The sequence below is a fragment of the Danio rerio genome, chromosome 24, assembly GCF_052040795.2.
Source record: "Danio rerio strain M-AB ecotype USA chromosome 24, GRCz13ab, whole genome shotgun sequence".
NCBI lineage: Eukaryota > Metazoa > Chordata > Actinopteri > Cypriniformes > Danionidae > Danio > Danio rerio.
Genome location: NC_141044.1, coordinates 43844613 through 43865710, shown reverse-complemented (window position 1 = coordinate 43865710; position 21098 = coordinate 43844613). Strand labels below are relative to the sequence as shown.

The following is a 21098-nucleotide window of genomic DNA, read 5'->3' as shown; positions in this document are numbered from 1 at the left end:
AATTGTATTGTATTGTATTGTATTGTATTGTATTGTATTGTATTGTACTGTTTTGTATTGTATTGTATTGTATTGTATTGCCTTACCTTACTTTGCATTGCTTTGCATTGCATTGCATTGCATTAAATTGTATTGTATTGTATTGAATTGTATTGTATTGTGTTGTGTTGCTTTGCATTGCACTGTATTGTGTTGTATTCCATTGTATTACAGATTAAAAGATAAAGATTTTGAATATTTTTATTTTTAAATTAGTTATACAATATTGTGTTTACATTTCATTGTTCAATTTCTTTACATGAACACTGTTAGACTCTCCCTAAAAACCATAAAGCACTGTTTATTTATTTATTTTTCGCTTGTAATTTATTATAATTTTTGTAGGCACACTGCATAGAAAAAAAGACTTGATCATCTCAGTCCATCTAAATTTTTTTTATTATTTTTTAATTTTAGTTAAGTTTATTTGTTTACAGGGTCAATGCACATTAATAAACATTACTGTAAAATGTGCCAGAATTAGCCAAGAATGGCCATTTTTCATCCGTAGACCCCTTACAGAATGTTAAAAAGTCACACCTCAAATAGAAGCACAACATTAAACATTAAATACACTTTCATATAAAAAATACAGTTAAAAGAGTTAAGAAAAGAAAAGAAGAAGAAGAAAAAAAAAGAACAGACTGATGGCAGCAGAGGACAAAAAGTCAAGGACAACAGTACAAATGTGTCAAGAATACAGTACTAATGCTGACAATACTGATTTGTCAATAACCAATTTTTAACATGAGACTGAAAAGAACGAAAAGTGCATGATCTTCTAATTGTTGGTGGGATGGAGTTTCATTCCCTAGCAGCTCTCACTGAAAATACAGATTGACTGAATTGACTTTTTTTTGAGAGGAATAATGCAGTCCCCTCTGTCACCTCCTCTAGTAGTTCGGTGAGCGGTCGTTCTAATATTTACAAACGGATTTAATGGTAAAGTCGGGTTATGGATTAAATCTTTCCAAATAGAGGTATTTAAGTCATCTATTGAAATTATATTCACATCGCAGCAAAGCAAAATATCGCATTGTCAGATTTTCCCACTATCACGCAGCCCTATATTGAATTTAAAGGGACGTTTATTTAGACTTGAATCCATTTAACATTGACATTTTACACGTTACACTCAAAATAATTGCATTAAAAAGAAACTGCATGTCAGATCTGCATTCTGATTGTATTGCTATTCAAAATGCCAGAATTTTCATTGTCTTTAACTTTCTTTTGCACATGCTGTTTGTTAGTGAGCATATTAAGCGTACAGGGGCTTGATGCAGTTATTAAAGCGACTGCTGTTCAGACATGAATGTTTCTCCGGCTATTTCCATTTCCATCAGTCGTCTCTGAATAAATAACGGCAGACTGAGTGTCATAAACACAGACTGCACTGTACGGATCTGCATGCATCTCAATCTGCATATATTAAGACACTGTATGTATATCTTGCTGAATGTCACTGGCTGCTGGCCCACATATTCATGGATGTGAAGCCTGATTCTCTTGCATATGGCATATGAATCCTTTGGGTCATGAAGCGCTTTCTGCATCACTAAACTGATAGCGACTCTCTGATGATGGACAGTTATGATCTGCGTGTGGCTAAAGTCAAGTCAAGGAATTTTACGTTTATATTAAGTCATTTAGCAGATGCTTTTGTCCAAAGCGACGTACAATTGAGCAGGCATTCAGTGATTCAGCAAGAGGAGGCGATTCACATGACAAGTGCTGATTTAGGCGTCAGTTTTGCATGAACTATAGTGTGATTCTTGCAGTGCAGTATTCAGCAAAGGACAAAATAAACTTGGTGAACTGTCTCAAGAGTTCATGCAAGCCACATTTTTCTTTGAGCCTCCAGAGCCAGAGGAAACCATTAGAGTGATTCACAGGCCATCATTTAATGAAGACAATAACAAATAGCCTTACAAGTGAGTTGTATTTTTCTTGATCATATTACAGGAGATAATGCCCTGAGGAAGAGGAGAATAGAGTAGCTGCACTCAAACACTCGTGAGTCTGTATGAAAAGCAAAGCCATAGTTCATACACCAGTGAAACTTCTGTCCTCGTTTAATCAAGTCATTTCAAAGCAAATGACTTCATTTCTTCAGTTGAAATGCAGCTGAATGTACAGTATCGTGGCTGAGGGAGCTTAACTGCGAGTTAAAGCAGCTCCGATCTCAAATTAAAGGGTTCAATCTCAAATTAAACCAATATATATATATATATATCAGTGATTCAGCATCTACATTTAATCATGTTAAAGAAGTTTACCATGTATTCATTAGATTATAAAGCTCAACATTTGGCTGGAGTACAGTGAGTGCACTATTCTGTGCTTCTCAATGGCTGTATTTACATTTCTATCCTGTTGCGTGTGGTGCATCACTGCGTATCTCGTCACGTAGCGTGTTGTTAGGACACGAGGTCACAATTTAACCTGCTCACCTAATGATTACGCTCATAATATTTATACTATTTGCTAATAAATAACCTCAAGTGGAACTCTGAATCTGCATCTCATTTCGGAGTCTACTACTGTCCACCGGAGGTCACATTTCCCCATAAATGCATAACTTTAGAGTCTTCCTGACTGAATGAATGAAATACACTGTTTTCCACTATCTGGCAACCTGGAGTGCTGAATTGTAATTGGCATTGGGCGGGTTAAAGGGACCAAAACAAAGACAGCCGTTCCGGCATGTAAGGCACATGTTCAAAGCAGAATATCTGACTTCAGCATTGTATAACAGATAAGCAAGAATGTTCACTGAGCATGTTTCTGAAATATCTGCACACACATTAAGGTGTTTTATGCTTTAGAAGAGCCAAAAACTTACATACAGCACCTTTAACCTTCTTCTGTGTAAAGTGTTTTGACACCGTTAAAGGCGCTGTAGAAAAAAAAATTGTATTTATATTGTAACTATGTTGAATTAATGCTAACTAATATGCCATTAGTAAATATGAAGTAGAATTTTAAAAATGTCTTTTGAAGACACAAACAGAAGAACCCAAAAGTGCTGTGACCTCTTTGGAATGAGATTAAATGTGTGTCAGTGCAATGAGAGACTAAATGAGAGTAAGAATGAGTAAGCTGATCTTAAAGGAGAACAGAGTGGAAACAGCAGCTCATGCAGCAGATCCTAAAATGGTGCAAAACACCTTTCATTTGCAGAAATCCAATGCCAGGACACTAGGATGTAGCATTATGTTGGTTTGACATGGTAGCATTAGACAAAACATGCATTATTATGTTCGCTAAAGTCAGCATGAAATCAAAACATTTTCTATGTATGTTGTAATGCTTGTTATAAACTATGTACTCTGTAAAAAATATTTGTTTATTTGTGGCTGTGAATTTCATTATGGGCTGCTGATCTCTGCTTTGTCCACTTTTAATGTAGTAAATTCAACTCTACAGTTTAACAAAATGGCTTTTATTGACATTTCAGTAGTTTGTGATGAATATTGCATAATAAATAATATCTAGAGAAATAAGTCTGTAGTTTCTGTAGTATACAACACCAATACAGACAATATAGCACTGCGCACTATTAAAATGCTCATAAAACTCCATTTTTTAAGCTTTTCAAGGTTAAAAATAGGACACCTCACACAAACTCTTTCCATACCCCTCACTGCAAACCATCAAGATGTAGCATGCACAGCCCTTTAACCAATCCTTACTTAAAACAATACTGCATACAACAATTTTCCACCAACAGTCAGACTATGTGTAGACCTTTTTGACTGTGTACTTGTCTATCTGTCCCTACATGTGTATTTTTGTTACGTATTTATTTTCTTCCATGTATTTATTGCCTTTTACGTATTACTAAGAACATTGCTAATAGTATGTTGTTGTTGTTGTTTTTTTGAGTATGTTGTTGCATTTTGCACTTATGTATTTTGCACTTTCTGGAGCTAGCTACTAAGCTTTTCACTCATCATAGCACGCATGCTGCTGATACTGTGGCAATAAGGGTGCTTTCACACTTGGTTTATTTGCCTGGACCATACCCATGTTCGATTGTCCCCCCTTGCCACCTCCTCGGTTGGTTTGTGTTCACACTGTCTTTTTTCCTTCTGAACCCCGGTACGCTTGCATCATCTAGCTGCTGTTTTGTTTACTGCCGTTGCTAGGTGACGGTCACGAAAGCAAGCGCCAAAATGGAAAGACTTCCGCACATCGCGGTCATTCTGCTTTAACTGAACTTTTGGTTTTGGACATACAAAAAAGCGACTCGTGTCCATCTGCCGCAAACATAAACATTCAGAACATCACACAGTGTCTGCAGGACCTGTTTTGGAGGACACAAGCAGACATCACTGTGTATCACTGTTTTTCCCCCGCTCAGTCCCGTGGTGTCACCAAGGTACGAAACGTGACAGACACACACACACACACACACACACACACACACACACACACGAACGAACGTTATGAAAACGATAGTTTGTTGTACAGTTGGCGGTTCACTTCTGGTATTTGGTACGATTGCACTCACATCAGAAGTGAACCGTACCAGAGTTCGCATGAACCGTACCCCAGACCACCTCTTTCAGGCAGACTCGGGTACGGTTCACGGGTGCGCACCTGAGTTCAGAAGACACGTTCACACTAGCTAAACGTATGGTACTATGATGTCAAACGAACCCGGGTGCGGACCAAAAGTGCTAGCGTGAAAGCACCCTACAAGTGACTTGATTTGATTTTATAAAAATTCTTGAAAGAAAGATCAAGATCCCATAAAGCAATTCAAAAGCAGAAATAACACAAATAAACTGCTGATTTAGGCTGCTTTCACACCTGTGAACCGATTCAGTTGTTCTGAAACAGGGATTAAAATGGTTACATTGTTGCTCTTTGCTCTTGGAGCGGTTCGCTTTCACACGGCAAAGTTTCTAAACGGACCAAAAGAGCTAAAACAAGTCACGTGCATGTAAACTCTCCTCACATTGGTCCGAGTTTCATGGTTTATTTTGCAGAGTCCCGCTCAGCTGTAAGGGGGGGTGGTGGTTTGGTGGTGTCTGACAAGGTGCGCAGGATGTGTCTGAAGAGCGAGGAGGGATGCGGTGAGAAGGGTCCGCGACGTATTTGAAGACCGGGAGGGAGACGCATGATAATATCACTCGTTTGGGGCATCCGAGACTCTCTGTGCATTTGCGGGACACTCGGGATTACTGTTGAATGACCTCCCGCCCTACTCATAATTCTCTCTTCATATAGCTGTATGCATATTAATACACTGTGATATAACCGGGCTCGCTTTCTCTTTACAATCGATCCACTCCAGAGTTCGTTTCAATCGAACCGAGACCACCTCATTCACATATGCCAAACGAACCCCGCTAACTGGGCAAATGAGACAGGTTCCCAAACAAAAGTCTAGGTGTGAAAGCACCATAAGACTATGTTTTACAGTGCAGCCTACTCTGATCGGGGTTCAAGTCAAATGTCAAATTCTCTGATGTGTTCCTTATTTTCACTGACTAAAAAAAATTCAGTATTTTGTAAAAATGAGTTTGGCATCATAATCTTTTATTTAAAATACCATTTTATTTAAAACTTGATTTCCAACACCACATTTTATTCATGTATTCATTTTCATTCGGCTTAGTCCCTTATCCATCAGTGGTCGCCACAGCGGAATAAACTGCCAACTATTCCAGCATGTGTTTTACACAGCAAATGCCATTCCAGCCACAACTCAGTACTGGAAAACACCCGTATACACTCATTCACACACACACACACACACACACACACACACACACACACACACACAAACACTACCGCCAGTTTAGTTGATCAATTCCCCTATAGCACATGTGTTTGGACTGTAAGGGAAACTGGAGCACCCAGAGGAAACCCATGCCAACACGGGGAGAACATGTAAACTCCACACAGACATGCTAACTGACCTAGCCAAGACTCGAACCAGCAACCTTCTTGCTGTGAGGCAACAGTGCTAACCACTGAGCCACCATGCCGCCCTACCACATTTTATTTCAATTACACAATTTATTTTCAATTTACAATTCCATGTTTCATATTGCACATTTAATATAGCACATAATCATTGCACTACACTATAAATACTTATTTGCAATTAGTTGTACATATCCACTGTGCAAATACATTTTTAAATGTTTCATAAACACATCTACATATATATTTGTAATTCCCGTTTATAGCAATTTACAACCTCTAAATTATGTTCATATCTATATGCATGTCCCTGATTATTAAAAGCAACCTGAACAGTATACCCATTGTTTATACAATACCCATTGTATATCATGTGTATTCAAATACATTGCATATATTAACATTATGTGAGCGACATGCTTAGTGGTTAGCACTGTGGCCTTACAGCGAGAAGTTCACTGGTTCGAGTCCCAACTGGGTCAGTTGGCGTTTCTGTGTGGAGTTTGCATGTTCTCCCCGTGTTGGCATGGGTTTCCTCCAGGTGCTCCGGTTTCCCCCACAGTCCAAACACATGCGCCATAGGAAAATTGGTAAACTAAATTGACCGCCGTGTATGAATGTGTGTGTGTGTGTGTGTGTGTCAATAAGTGTGTATGGGTGTTTACCAGTACTGGGTTGCAGCTAAAAAGGCATCCGCTGTGTAAAACATACACTGGATAAGTTGGCAGTTCATAAGGAACGAATAAGGCGGTTAAAGCCGAAGAAATATGAATGAATAAATGAATAATAGCATTGTATATTATGTTTATATGTATATATATTTATATTTATTGTGTATTTTATGAAGTACATCCATATGTAAATATTACCCCTTCTATATAGTGCACTTATAACTTATACCTGCTGTACTGTATATCCTGCACTTGTTGCCTTGTACATGTACATGTGTAATGACAATAAAGTTGAACCTAATCTATTTATTTCAAATACCATAACCCTCAAAACACATTTGAGCTTCTGATGAAGTCCCCATGAGGACTCGAGACCTGAATTATTGACATCTGACACCCCAGCGAGTGTCCTTAGCGAGCGTACGATTGTGATTTAGCTGTCCTCGGTTTGTTTTCATCTGAAGTCTGATTGTAGTGTGAATGTGTGTGGTCAGCTACAGTGGTCTGGGAATGTGGCATGTGTGAAACTGCAGACTCTAAAACAACAGATCTCCGTCTCGGGTTCCCGTAGGTCGAGGTTTGACCCGGCGGAGAGCTCATAAGCTCAGGCCTAGCGGCTGTCCTACTTTAAAAGTGACAGCTGACCCATCCAAAGCTGACAGTGGGCAGAAAACACTCCAGACATGCGGTGGTTAAGGCCAGGTATACTGCTGCTGTGGTGGAGTAATGGAGATGTGCATGTGTCTGACTGGAGATGTTTGTTAAAAGGCACCGATTAATCTGTCAGCTCCTAATGGTAATCATGTATTCATTTTATTTTCTTATAATCAGACTTGATGAAAACAGTCTGCAGAAACACTTTGATTGACATTCTCCCTTTGCAGGTGTCATCAAAGGGGGGAAGCCCCGCCCACTAGTGATTGTCATTAGCATAGGACGTTAGTCTTGTCTTTGAATCTATGCTGATGCACAAGCATTTGTAGCTCCGCCCTCTTCTAAAAAGAGCACAATCTCATTTGAATTTAAAGCAACACCACAATCAGGATTAGGGGTGTCAAAATTAATTGTTTCTTCGGTGCACCGCGATGCAGATGGGGACAAATCGGTATCAGTTCAGTAATAATCATAACCGGTTATTATGTACTGACGTCATTTATCTCCTATGCGCTCTGTCGCGACGGAGGTGAGCGCGGGTATTTACAACACTCAGGGCCGGCCCGTGGCATAGGCACCATAGGCATATGCTAAGGGCGCTGTATATCCAGGGGGGCGCCAGAAATGAGCGCGGTTCAGTTGGTTTTGTTTTCGATTTTCCTGACACACATTCAGTTATAGACGGCATTATCTCAAAAACCTCTTACCCTAGAAAGATCTAAAGTGTGTTTCCTACAAAACGACAAAGCTGGTTATGTTTCACAGCTGTCTTTCTTTTTTTTCGCTCGACATTATGAGCACTGCTCCGTTTAAGCCCTCGCAATATGCGTTTAGCCGGGAGAGCTCGCGCTGACAGGAGCTCTCAGTAAGGGACCGTCGGAAAAGTGCTTCTTTTTTTTCGTTTTTCTCAGCGCAAGCTCTCCCTGTAGCGAGGGCTTAAGTGTGTGTGTGTGCGTGTGTGTGTTTGTTTGTTTGTTTGGTGCTGTCTATGTTTGTGTTTGTGTGTGAATGAGAGACCGTGTGGTTCTGTGTGTCTGTGTGTTTATACAGACAGCTTGTTATGGCCTTCCCCCTAAATTATAACACTGTATATGCTAAGCATCGTCAATGCACCGTGACGCACAGATATATCGAACTGAACCGAATCGATGGCATGATAATCGTAGCCAAACTGAACCGTGAGACCAGTATAGGTTCACATCTCTAATCAGGATCAAAACCTAAAAGGGTCAGTTTCAGAGTTATCCAACACGCGTATGCTACGGCACAGCCTACGCGTGGACGCATAGCCCTACCCTATGGCTGTCGCTGATGTGTAACTCTCAAAAAATGTAACTACACGTCGCACCGACGCGTAGAGCAAGCTCTGTGATTGGTCGGCTTGGTAGCGCCAGCCCGATGGAGCGATTGTTTACAAGTGTGGAGTCCCGTGAAGGAGCTCCGGATGGAAAGTTTTGTTTTGTGTTTACCTCATAGTTAAAATTGTTGCACGTCCGCCGGTTCCTGCCACAAAATGAGCGAGTTTGAGTCACTTGTACATTCAGGAAGCGTTCAGAAAAAACAACAGCAGCAGAGAAACTCGACACAGAGGAACATTTACACCTCACTGCCCACTAGCGTTTCAGAAATGTTAATGCAGACCAACAGAGACAGCGCGCAGAAGTATAAATGCACGTTGCATGCGCCGTGGGTTACACCGGTCACTTGACGCAGAAGCTTAAACAAGGCTTTACTAGTTGGCTTCTTTCCTCCATCTGGACAGCTTTTCTGCTGTTAACAGTTTGTCCAGTTAGCTCGCCATGTATGTTGGCGGACTTGAGACACAGCGTGGAGTTGTAAAACATATGCTGGATAAGCTGGCGGTTCATTCCGACCCCAGATTAATAAAGGAACTAAGCCGAAAAGAAAGTGAATGATTGAAAAATGATTAGGACACGATCAAAGAATAAATATCTGAATGCATGGCCTCTTAGGACTTATGTACTTGACAGATACACACACACAAAAAAAACTTAAAATCTCTAGAAAAAGTCTGCAATCAAGCCCAGTCGCTTAAAGTGACCCGAGATCGACCCTGAAGATTTGAGCCGCTGCTCAAGTAGCAGGAGAAACGTCTGTCAGCGATGATGACAAGCTACACACCCACACCGGCTCCATGGAAATCGCCCTGCGTCTCGCTAACAGCCAGCCTTTCAATGCTAATCAGTGTATTAATCACTAATTGCTTCCCCACGCACACATGCACGCAGACTGCGGTTCCCCTGGAGGTGAGGGTTCGGGAGGGGTTGATTGACAGCAGGTTCAGTGGGCCGCTGTAATCACGGGGGAGACGCGCAATCCTCTCGCTGTTAGCATGCTAGCAACACGCTAATGACGCTTTGAAATCAATACGCCCACTGAAATCAGACTCAAGTGAGTCCTCCGCTCTCTTAGGATGAGTTCTGTGCGTATTTGTAAAAATGTCGAGGATGAGGGGTGAAACCTGAAGCGCTGTAGTTATGCTCAATCATGTCTGGAAATTACTTAGGGAAAAAGTCATTGGAAGCATCCATTTTCACTCTGCGCTGTCAGCTGTAGATGCAGTTCAGAAGCACAAATAAATTGGAGAAAAATAAATAAAACATGTATTAAACTTGACTTAGAGTTTGAAGATGACTACTGGATCACAGTGTTAGACAATGTACGCACCTCCAATGTTGGAGGTAACACGTTAGAAGTAAAGCGTGCTGTGTAATAATCATACTTTTCCAAAGTAACGAGTAATATAACGCAATACTTTTAGAAATTAGTAATATTATTTGAGTTACTTTTAAAAAATGTAACACAAGTTACTTTTTACCTTGCTTAAATGGCTGTAAAAAAAACATTGAGGTAAAAAAAAAATGACCATGAGTCAGGTTGAATCACACACTCAAAGAGAGAGCATGCTGCGAGGGAACAAACAGTTGACTCGCACTCATCATCATCATCATATGTACTGTTATACTACCTGAATAGCTACACTGTAAAACCCAAAAAGTTAAAGTAACTCAAATTCTTTAAGGAAACTGATTGCAGCAAACCATTTACGTTAAAAAACTAAACCTAATGAGTACTGTGAACTTAATCCATTTGAATAAATGAAGCAATTTGAGCACAGTAAAACCCAAAAAATGAAGAGAACTCTAACCAACTGAGCAATGTTAAACCCAACAAGTTAAGGCAACTCAAACCCTTTGAAGAAACTGACTGCTACACACCATTTGAGTTAAAAAAAAAAACTAATCTTTTTGAGTGCTGTGAACTTAATCCACGTAAGTTAAAGTAATGAGGCAAATTGTAAAACAACATCTGGAATTTTACGGTTTATTGGGGTACCAGAAAATAAACTGTAAAATTATGGTCGTTAAATGGCAGAAATTTACTGTAAAATAACAGAGGTTTAATTACAGAAATTTACCAGAAATCTAAATTTAAGTACATTTTTGTCATTTAATGTCCGTTATTTTACAGTACATTTCTGTAATTTAATGTCCGTTATTTTACAGTAAATTTCTGTAATTTATTGTCCGTTATTTTACAGTACATTTCTGTAATTTAATGTCTGTTATTTACAGTAAATTTCTGTAATTTAATGTCTGTTATTTTACAGTACATTTCTGTAATTTTACAGTACATTTCTGTAATTTAATGTCCTTTATTTTACAGTACATTTCTGTAATTTAATGTCTGTTATTTTACAGTAAATTTCTGTAATTTAATGTCCGTTATTTTACAGTACATTTCTGTAATTTAATGTCCGTTATTTTACAGTAAATTTCTGTAATTTAATGTCCGTTATTTTACAGTACATTTCTGTAATTTAATGTCCGTTATTTTACAGTAAATTTCTGTAATTTAATGTCCGTTATTTTACAGTACATTTCTGTAATTTAATGTCCGTTATTTTACAGTAAATTTCTGTAATTTAATGTCCGTTATTTTACAGTACATTTCTGTAATTTAATGTCTGTTATTTTACAGTACATTTCTGTAATTTAATGTCCGTTATTTTACAGTACATTTTTGTAATTTAATGTCTGTTATTTTAAAGTACATTTCTGTAATTTAATAACTGTTATTTTACAGTAAATTTTTGTAATTTAATGTCTGTTATTTTACAGTACATTTTTGTAATTTAATGTCTGTTATTTTACAGTAAATTTCTGTAATTTATTAACTGTTATTTTACAGTACATTTCTGTAATTTAATGTCCGTTATTTTACAGTAAATTTTTGTAATTTAATGTCTGTTATTTTACAGTACATTTTTTGTAATTTAATGTCTGTTATTTACAGTAAATTTCTGTAATTTAATGTCCATTATTTTACAGTACATTTTTGTCATTTAATGTCTGTTATTTTACAGTACATTTCTGTAATTTAATGTCTGTTATTTTACAGTACATTTCTGTAATTTAATGTCCGTTATTTTACAGTAAATTTTTGTAATTTAATGTCCGTTATTTTACAGTACATTTCTGTAATTTAATGTCTGTTATTTTACAGTACATTTTTTGTAATTTAATGTCTGTTATTTACAGTAAATTTCTGTAATTTAATGTCCATTATTTTACAGTACATTTTTGTCATTTAATGTCCGTTATTTTACAGTACATTTCTGTAATTTAATGTCTGTTATTTTACAGTACATTTTTGTAATTTAATGTCTGTTATTTTACAGTACATTTCTGTAATTTAATGTCTGTTATTTTACAGTACATTTTTGTAATTTAATTTCTGTTATTTACAGTAAATTTCTGTAATTTAATGTCTGTTATTTTACAGTACATTTCTGTAATTTAATGTCCGTTATTTTACAGTACATTTTTGTAATTTAATGTCCGTTATTTTACAGTAAATTTCTGTAATTTAATGTCCGTTATTTTACAGTACATTTCTGTAATTTAATGTCCGTTATTTTACAGTACATTTCTGTAATTTAATGTCCGTTATTTTACAGTACATTTCTGTAATTTAATGTCTGTTATTTTACAGTAAATTTCTGTAATTTAATGTCCGTTATTTTACTTTTTTTCCAGCACCGCAGCTGCCGGAAATAAACCAAAAAATTGCAGACTTTTTTTACAGTGTACTCATTACTTTCAACACGGAGTTCAAAACAATACAAAAATCTGAATTACAAATCCACTGCCAAAACACCTGCGGCCTCATGTATGAACGCTGCTTACGCACAAAAACTTTGCATACGCCAGGTTTCACACTCACGTTTGGATTTATTAATGATTAAATTAACGTGAAAATGTGCGTTCGTCCACGCCAACTTCATGACTGGCGTACGTGCATTTCTTGTGTGTGTTTGTTTTATTTCCATTGGCGACTCCTAGAGGCAGTTGTGTTAAATTGCACACTACAAAGTATCTTTGAGCCATGCAATGGCAGCTGTATGGGACTATGTCTAGCAGGTATATAAGGTTTCCAAATTTTACACCTTTACATCAGACTATTTCTTTTTTAATTGACTCACAATGTGATGTCCAGACCCCACGTCAGCTAAACTCTCCCACTCTATTTTTTTCATCTGTTATTAATTCCGGAGCACAAACTTGCAAATAACACCGTTTCTCTCCCGTCTACCTTCAATAGGCGCACCTCCAATTCACATTCTGTTCAAAGTTTCTGTTCTTGCTTGCTTTTGCCGTTGCTTTTTCATTTGGTTTTGCCAAAGTAGAGTCATTAGCATATTCATACGGGGGAGGAGGCAGGGAGGGGTTTTGTGCTCGTGCACGTGCGCTCAGTTTCACGATAAGTCGGATGAACAAAGAGAATATGCGCGGGATTTACATCTTTGTGCGTGCGCAATGTTTTAGTATGAATTCAACGCAAGTCTTCGTACATGAGGCCCCTGAAGCGCCGTCGTTATGCTTAATCATGTCTGGAAATGACTTGGGGAAAAAATCATTGGAAGCATTCATTTTCACTCTGCGCTGTCAGCTGTAGATGCAAAAAGACAGAAACTGTGTGTGCTTACATGCAGCGCTCCCTAACAAATCATCATTACAGTAATTGACAGAGAAGATATTTGCTCAAATAAACTGATTCGAGCATGTGTAAGCCAGTGTCAGTGTCCTTAGAGAAACAAGCGTCATTACTAGTAGCAACGTCATGATGAGATGTTTAAAATGTTTTCAGTGATACTTTAGTTTCAGTATCAATTCTCACTAACCAGAGGTTTATTCCCTGCCTGTTATTAAGATATTGGCTGTTCATTAGTAGATATTCAACACAATCTTATTCTACATCAGTAATACTTAAAGCCAACTGCTATCTTAACTATTAACAGGCAGCAAATTAGAAGTTTATTGAGCTAAAAGTTAATGGTTTGTTAATAGCGAGAGTTGTAGAGTAATTTAAATGTACTTTATATTAATTTGGGAATGATTGGAGTACATTTTGAATCAAAAAAAATATCTTTAGATGATTATAGTTAACTGAAACCATAAAAACAAACAGTTTTTTTTATTATTGTTCTTGGTTTTTAAGAGCAACTGGCATATAATGTAAATACACTCACCGGCCACTTTATTAGGTACACCTCACAAGTACAAGGTTGTACCCCTTTTGCCTTCAGAACTGCCTTAATCCTTCATGGCAGAGATTCAACAAGCTCTATTGGATTGAGATCTGGTGACTTTGGAGGCCTTTTGAGTACAGTGAACTCATCGTCATGTTCAAGAAACCAGTCTGAGATGATTGAGCTTTATGACATGCTGCGTTATCCTGCTGGAAATAGCCATCAGAAGATGGAGACACTGTGCTCATAAAGGGATGGACATGGTCAGCAGCAATACTCAGGTAGGCTGTGGCGTTGATGCTCAATTGGTACTAATGGACCCAAAGAAAATCTCCCCCACACCATTACACCACCACCACCAGCCTGAACCGCTGATACAAGGCAGGATGATCCATGCTTTCATGTTGTTGAGGCCAAATTCTGACCCGACTATCCAAATGTGTCAGCAGAAATGGAGACTCATCAGAGCAGCAACGTTTCTCCAATCTTCTATTGTCCAGTTTTGGTGAGTCTGTGTGAATTGTAGCCTCAGTTTCCTGTTCTTAGCTGACAGGAGCGGCACCCGGTGTGCTCTTCTGCTGCTGTAGCCCATCCGCCTCAAGGTTGGACGTGTTGTGTGTTCAGAGATGCTCTTCTGCAGAGCTCGGTTGTAACGAGTGCTTATTTGAGTTACTGTTGCCTTTCTATCAGCTGGAGCCAGTCTGGCCATTCTCCTCTGACCTCTGGCATCAACAAGGCATTTGTGTCCACAGAACTGCCGCTCACTGGATATTTCCTCTTTGTCGGAGCATTCTCTGTAAACCCTAGAGATGGTTGTGCGTGAAAATCCCAGTACATCAGCAGTTTCTTAAATACTCAAAGCAGCCCGTCTGGCAGCAACAACCATGCTACGTTCAAAGTCTCTTAAATCCCCTTTCTTCCCCATTCTGATGCTCACTTTGACCTGCAGCAGATCGTCTTGACCATGTCTACATGCCTAAATGCAGTGAGCTGCTGCCATGTGATTGGCTGTTTAGAAATCTGTGTTAACGAGCAGTTGGGCAGGTGTACCTAATAAAGTGGCCAGTGAATGTATATGAGTTTACAGTACTTAAACCTGTTGGCTTCAAAGCTCACAATCGTTGTCCTTAAACAGTTTGCCTTAACTTATCAGGTTTTACAGTGTAGTGGCTGATTAGTGCACACTCGTGAAGTAATGCCAACACCCTTGTCTCGCAGACAGTTGAGATGAAGTAATTTGATTGTCCTGTTGTGGTTCATCCATTCGTCTAATTCTAATCTCAGCTTCATTTTAACCACGTATGATCCATCAAAGCAGAAACAATGATGACTTTATGACCGCGGTAACTCAGCGGGTTAATTAACAACACCAGTCTCAGAGGAATAAAGCGCTCGTCTAGATTGAAGCCACTTCACCGTCCTGTCGGGATTAAATAATTCTCTAATAAATTGTTGATAATAAAGCTCTGGTCACTTAAGGCGGCCTCATTGATTTACAGTGACCTTGTTTCAGTTTGCGGGGAGCGTTTAATCAGTCTGTCCTCACGTCACATCTGAACAAACCTTGTCCACAGCATTGACAAACCATAAAACTGAGACAATGTATAAATTACTGAGGCTCAATGAACCGGTTGCAATACACAACATTCATAAAAGCTGTTTTTTAATCATATTTGGGTAAAAGATAGACTAGAGCTGCACAATATATATTGTATCAGCATCGAAATCACAATGCACGAATCTGCAGTAGTCACGTCGCAGGATCTGCAATGTTGAGCTGGGAATATAATTAACCAGAATACATTTTACTTATAATTATTTTTAATATTTCATTATTTATTTTATTCAGTGAAGACTAGGGTCTTGGCCTCACAGCAAGAAGGTCGCTGGTTTGAGTCCCGGCTGGGTCAGTTGGTGGCATGGGTTTCCTCTGGGTGCTCCGGTTTCCCCCACAGTCCAAACACATAGGGGAATTGGATGTGTATGAATGCGAGTGTGTGAATGAGTGTGTATGGGTGTTTCACAGTACTGGGTTGGAGCTGAAAGGGCATCCGCTGTGTAAAACATTTGCTGGAATAGTTGGCGGTTCATTCCGCTGTGGCGACCTCTGATAAAGCAGAGACTAAGCCAAAGGAAAATGAATGAATGAATGAATGAATGAATGAATGAATGAATGAAGAGTATACAGTGTTATTTTACATTTGATTAATGAATTTCTGTACCTGAATACTGTTCGATTCTTTAGATTTTATTTGGTCTGTTGTATTAATCTATGCTTGTAATTAGTTGTAAGTAGGGCCAGATGGAATCTGCGGACTTTTTTTGCTATTTCTGCGGAGAATTTTGGTAAAAATCTGCTGATTTCTGCTGAATTATTTTGGGAGTATCCAGCGGAGTATCATAACTTACACTTTAATATATTAAATAAAAAGTAATAAATTACTGAATAAAAACTAAATAAATTCAGATTTACTCAAGTAAATAAACAGAATTTATAATGGGCTAAAAAACTGAAGAAATCTGCGGAATTCTGCGGAAAATCTGCGAAATTCTGTGGAAAATCAGCGGAAAATCTGCGGAATTCTGCGCACGCAGATTCCGTGTGGGCCTAAAGTCAATTTGATGAAAATATATTCATATTGCAATATATATTTCAGACAAACAAAACATTTTTCCAATATCGTGCAGCCATAAGGACCAATTCAATGTTTCCCATATAGAAATATATACAAATTACACACACACACACAGACGCATAAATATGTCTAATGTATTATATGGCCTTATATGAACATATACTGTGTGAACATTCATTTATTCATAAATTTTCCTTCGGCTTAGTCCCCTTATTCATCAGGGTTCACCACAGCGGAATGAACCACCAACTATTCCAGCATATGTTTTACACAGTGGATGCCCTTCCAGCTCCAACCCAGTAGGAAACACCCATACACAACTCATCAATTCCCCTATAGCGCATGTGTTTGGACTGTGGGGGAAACCGGAGCACCTGGAGGAAACCCACAGCAACACGGGGAGAAGATGCAAACTCCACACAGAAATGCCAACTGAACTAGCCAGTGCTTGAACCAGTGACCTTCTTGCTGTGAGGAAACAGTGCTAACCACTGAGCGCAGTGCGGCCATGAAGAGAGTTTAAGAGTTGTATTTTGGTCATCCATTCATGTATCAAACATGATGAGGTAGGCATAATATGGGTAAAAGGTAAACACTTAATCTGTTTCTCTCAGTGCTCTCTTTTATAACTTAAATACATCAGTTGCTCCTGAGGTCAAACAACGTCATGAAAAGATGTGTGAATTCTTTTCACAGCAAAACAAATAAAAAAAACAAGAATTTATTTATTTATTTATTTGTTTATTTATTCGTTTATTTATTCGTTTATTTATTTATTTATTTATTTATTTATTTATTTATTTATTTATTTATTTATTTATTTATTTATTTATTTGTTTGTTTGTTTCTTAATTTATTTATTTGTTTATTTATTTAATTATTTATTCAATTATTTGTTTGTTTATTTATTTATTCGTTTATTTATTTATTTGTTTATTTATTTATTCGTTTATTTATTTATTTATTTATTCGTTTATTAATTTATTTATTTGTTTATTTATTTAATTATTTATTTATTTATTAATTCGTTTATTTATTTATTCGTTTATTTATTTATTCGTTTATTTATTTATTTATTTATTTATTTATTTATTTATTTATTTATTCATGCATTTATTTATTTATGCATTTATTTATTTATTTATGTATGCTTTCATTCATTCATTTATTCATTCATTGTACTGTCATTTAAAAAAATGCACTATTGTTTGTTTTTAAAATCATTTTGTGCTGTATTTATTAGTTACTGAGCAGCATTAAACATCACTTTAAATTTAAGGAGTTTTCATGCGAGTTACTAAACTAGCAGTGTTTTAAAATAAATTAATGCATAATAATTATGATAACCAACTATAATTGGGCAACCAAAATCTATAATTGTTGCGTTCCCAGCTGCAAACATTTAATTTTCCTCTGAGCAGACAAAAAACACACACAGAAAGTATTTTAACAGCTTTTGTTTGCCTGTTGACAATTGGGGGAGAAATAAAACGGCAGTAAAAAATAAACTAACTATAAAAATACAACAAAATAACAAACAAATCCCTGATATTCACTGTGAAAAAATGCAATTCCTTCATGTTATCCCAACACAAATCAATACGTTTATTTTCTTAATTAATTTTTTAAAAATGAAGTGGCTTGAACATAAAACAATTAAGTTGTCCTAAAACCCCTAACCTATTGTGTTGTTTCAACTCATTTTAAATAAGTAGTTTGAACAAGCAGTAATAGTCAGTTTTGGAGTGCTCTATGAAGTATAAATACCCTGACTTTCAATGCTAAGACTTGCAAACATTCTTCAAAACATCTTTTTTTGTGTTCAACAGTAAAAAGCAACTCATAAAGCTTTATAACCCCTTCAGGGTGAGTAAATAGTGAATAAATGTAAATTTTCAGAGTGAACTATCTCTTTTATCCCACTTAATCATAATCAACATGAATATTCTTACCGTGTTACCAAAGTAAGGAGGTCAGAATAAAACAAACATCCTGACAATTAATCCCACTTTTCCAAGCTTCATCCTGAAATGACCCAATCTTGATCAGTTTAATAAAGTTTGCATTGATTTTCTCTTTTTCTGAGGCCGGCTTTAGCACAAGCAGAGCATTGGACCGCCGCGACCCACTTAGATTAATCTTATTTGAGCTTTGCCTTCAACATCGTGTCATTTTCTGCTTACACTGAATAAGGAAGTATTCTCATTTGCTGGGTAAATCTGAGCTCCTTTTTTATTTTGTCTGTCTCTCCACCTGTCGATCTGGTTTGTTTACAGTAGATCATGTTTGAAAAAGAACAATAAGCAAACAATAGTGTGATCAGGGCTTTGAGAACAGTGAATAACTGCTGTGGTTTTTAATGACTTCATGAACTGTGTGCAAACAGACTCCACATAATTGATTATTTCTCATGTCCACCTGCACCTTCATTAGGTACAATACATTTAAATAAATAATAATAATAATAATTATTATTATTATTATTATTACTATTATTATTATTATTATTATTAATATTAATATTCAATTCAGTTCAAATCATATTCATTTCTATAGCGCTTTTACAATGTAGATTGTGTCAAAACAGCTTAACAGAAATCCTAGTAAACAGAAATATTATATATTAATATTAAATTTAAATATAATGCATTTAAATAAGTAATAAAGGTACAATAAATAAATAAAGTACAATAAATTAGAATCAATAATAAAACATTTTTAATAATAATAATAATAATAATAATAATAATTTAAAAACATAATAATAATACAATTATTAATACTAATACTAATAATACTTAAAAACATAATTATAACAATAATTTGTGCAATAAAAAGAAATAAGAAATAAAAGGAATAATAAGAATAATGCGCATGGAAATGTGTATTAAATGTTTATATGCATCTTTTTTTCTGGATATTAGTGTAATACATAATGCAATATTTGTATTCATGTATACATTTTATTCATGTATAAAAGTCAAATTAATAATAAGAATAATAGAATGACATGATGGTAAAATGTGAATCACTTTTTTTGCTTTTGTTTATTAATGTTATATTATTTGTGTAATATTAATAGTTTTTATATTAATTTTAATGCATAAATAATAATACAATTAATAATGCAAATAATGCACATGGTTATTAAATGTTTATATTCATCTTTATTTAATATTAATGTAATATGTAATGCAATATTTATATTCATGTATAAATCGTAGTCAAATTATTAATAAGAATGATGATAATTTAGTAAAATGTGAATTAAATTTTTATATTTTTGTTTATTAATGTAATAATATTTGTGTAATAATAATAGTTGTATGTAATATTTGTATAAATATAGAGAGAATAATCAAATTATTCATAAAAATAATGTATGGAAATGTGTATTAAATGTTTATATGCATACATTTTTGTATATTAATCTAATATATAATGCAATATTTAAATTTGTGTATAAATAATTGTCAAAATAATAAAAAGAATGATGACAATTTCATAAAATGTAATTAAATGTTTATATTCTTGTGTAGTTTTGTGTGATATTAATTATCATATGTTATTAATGTAAAAAAATAGTCAAATGATTTCCCAGACATGGGTTGCAACTGGAAGGGCATCCGCTGTGTAAAAATATATGCTGGATAAGTTGGCGGTTCATTCCGCTGTGGCGACCCCGGATTAATAAAGGGACTAAACCGAAAAGAAAATGAATGAATAAATAATCAAATAAATAATAAGATTAATAATGATAATGTGGGAGCGTGCATTAAAATATGATGACAGCACATAATATTAGACTAGAAGACACTAGTATTCATGTAAAAGCTTCACTAGTGTAATTAGGGTAAAGTTAGGGTAATTAGGCAAGTGATTGTATAACAATGGTTTGTTCTGTAAGCAAATAAAACTAATATTGCTTAAGGGGGCTTATATTATTAACCTTAAAATGGCTTTAAAACAATAAAGAACTGCTTTTATTCTAGCTGAAATAAAACAAATAAGACTTTCTTCAGAAGAAAAAATATTATAGGAAATACTGTGAAAAACTCCTGAATCTGTTCAACATCATTTGGGAAATATTTGACTTCAACCGTATAGGACTGAATTATGTAATATATGGCATTACAAATCACACACAGACACACAGAAACATGCGTGCATACATCACTGCACTATTTGTGTCCATTTTCAGGACTGTGTCTGCCAGCCTAAAGCCCTCCAGCTTTGTTTAAAAACAGAAAGCAGGAACATGCTATGGATGGTAACAGAACTCAAAGTGTGATGGTTGTGTTTTCCTTTGAGCTTTGGCCAACATAGCACCCGACGCTCGCCAGAATCAATGCATGTGTAATTCTGAATGCATCTCAACTGTTTGCCAATAATAGCTCCAGACAAAAGAGCATCCCAAACCAATCTACACTGAAAAAAACTATATACTGTAAAAAGCGATTGCCCTAATAATGGCAAGCTGATTTTACTTAAAGGTTGTGACGTTGTGTTAAGTGCTTTGAAATGTGCAATTTTATTCGATTATTACACGTTAATCTTAAGTGAAACATTATGAGAGGGCGGGACATATTGTAGCTCCTCCCCCTT

General features: G+C 36.1%; 2 protein-coding genes across 4 annotated transcripts in view; both read right to left on the bottom strand.

The window, feature by feature from the left end:
- Positions 1-21098, bottom strand: part of scn5lab (sodium channel, voltage gated, type V-like, alpha b) — a 251401-nt gene that overhangs the window by 213116 nt on the left and 17187 nt on the right. The window lies entirely within an intron of this gene.
- katnip (katanin interacting protein) overlaps positions 12867-21098 on the bottom strand; it is a 1410884-nt gene continuing 1402652 nt past the window's right edge. Inside the window, exon 13 of the transcript XR_015525276.1 lies at positions 12867-13062. The gene's annotated coding sequence lies outside the window, so the exon portion shown is untranslated. The remainder of the gene's footprint in view (positions 13063-21098) is intronic.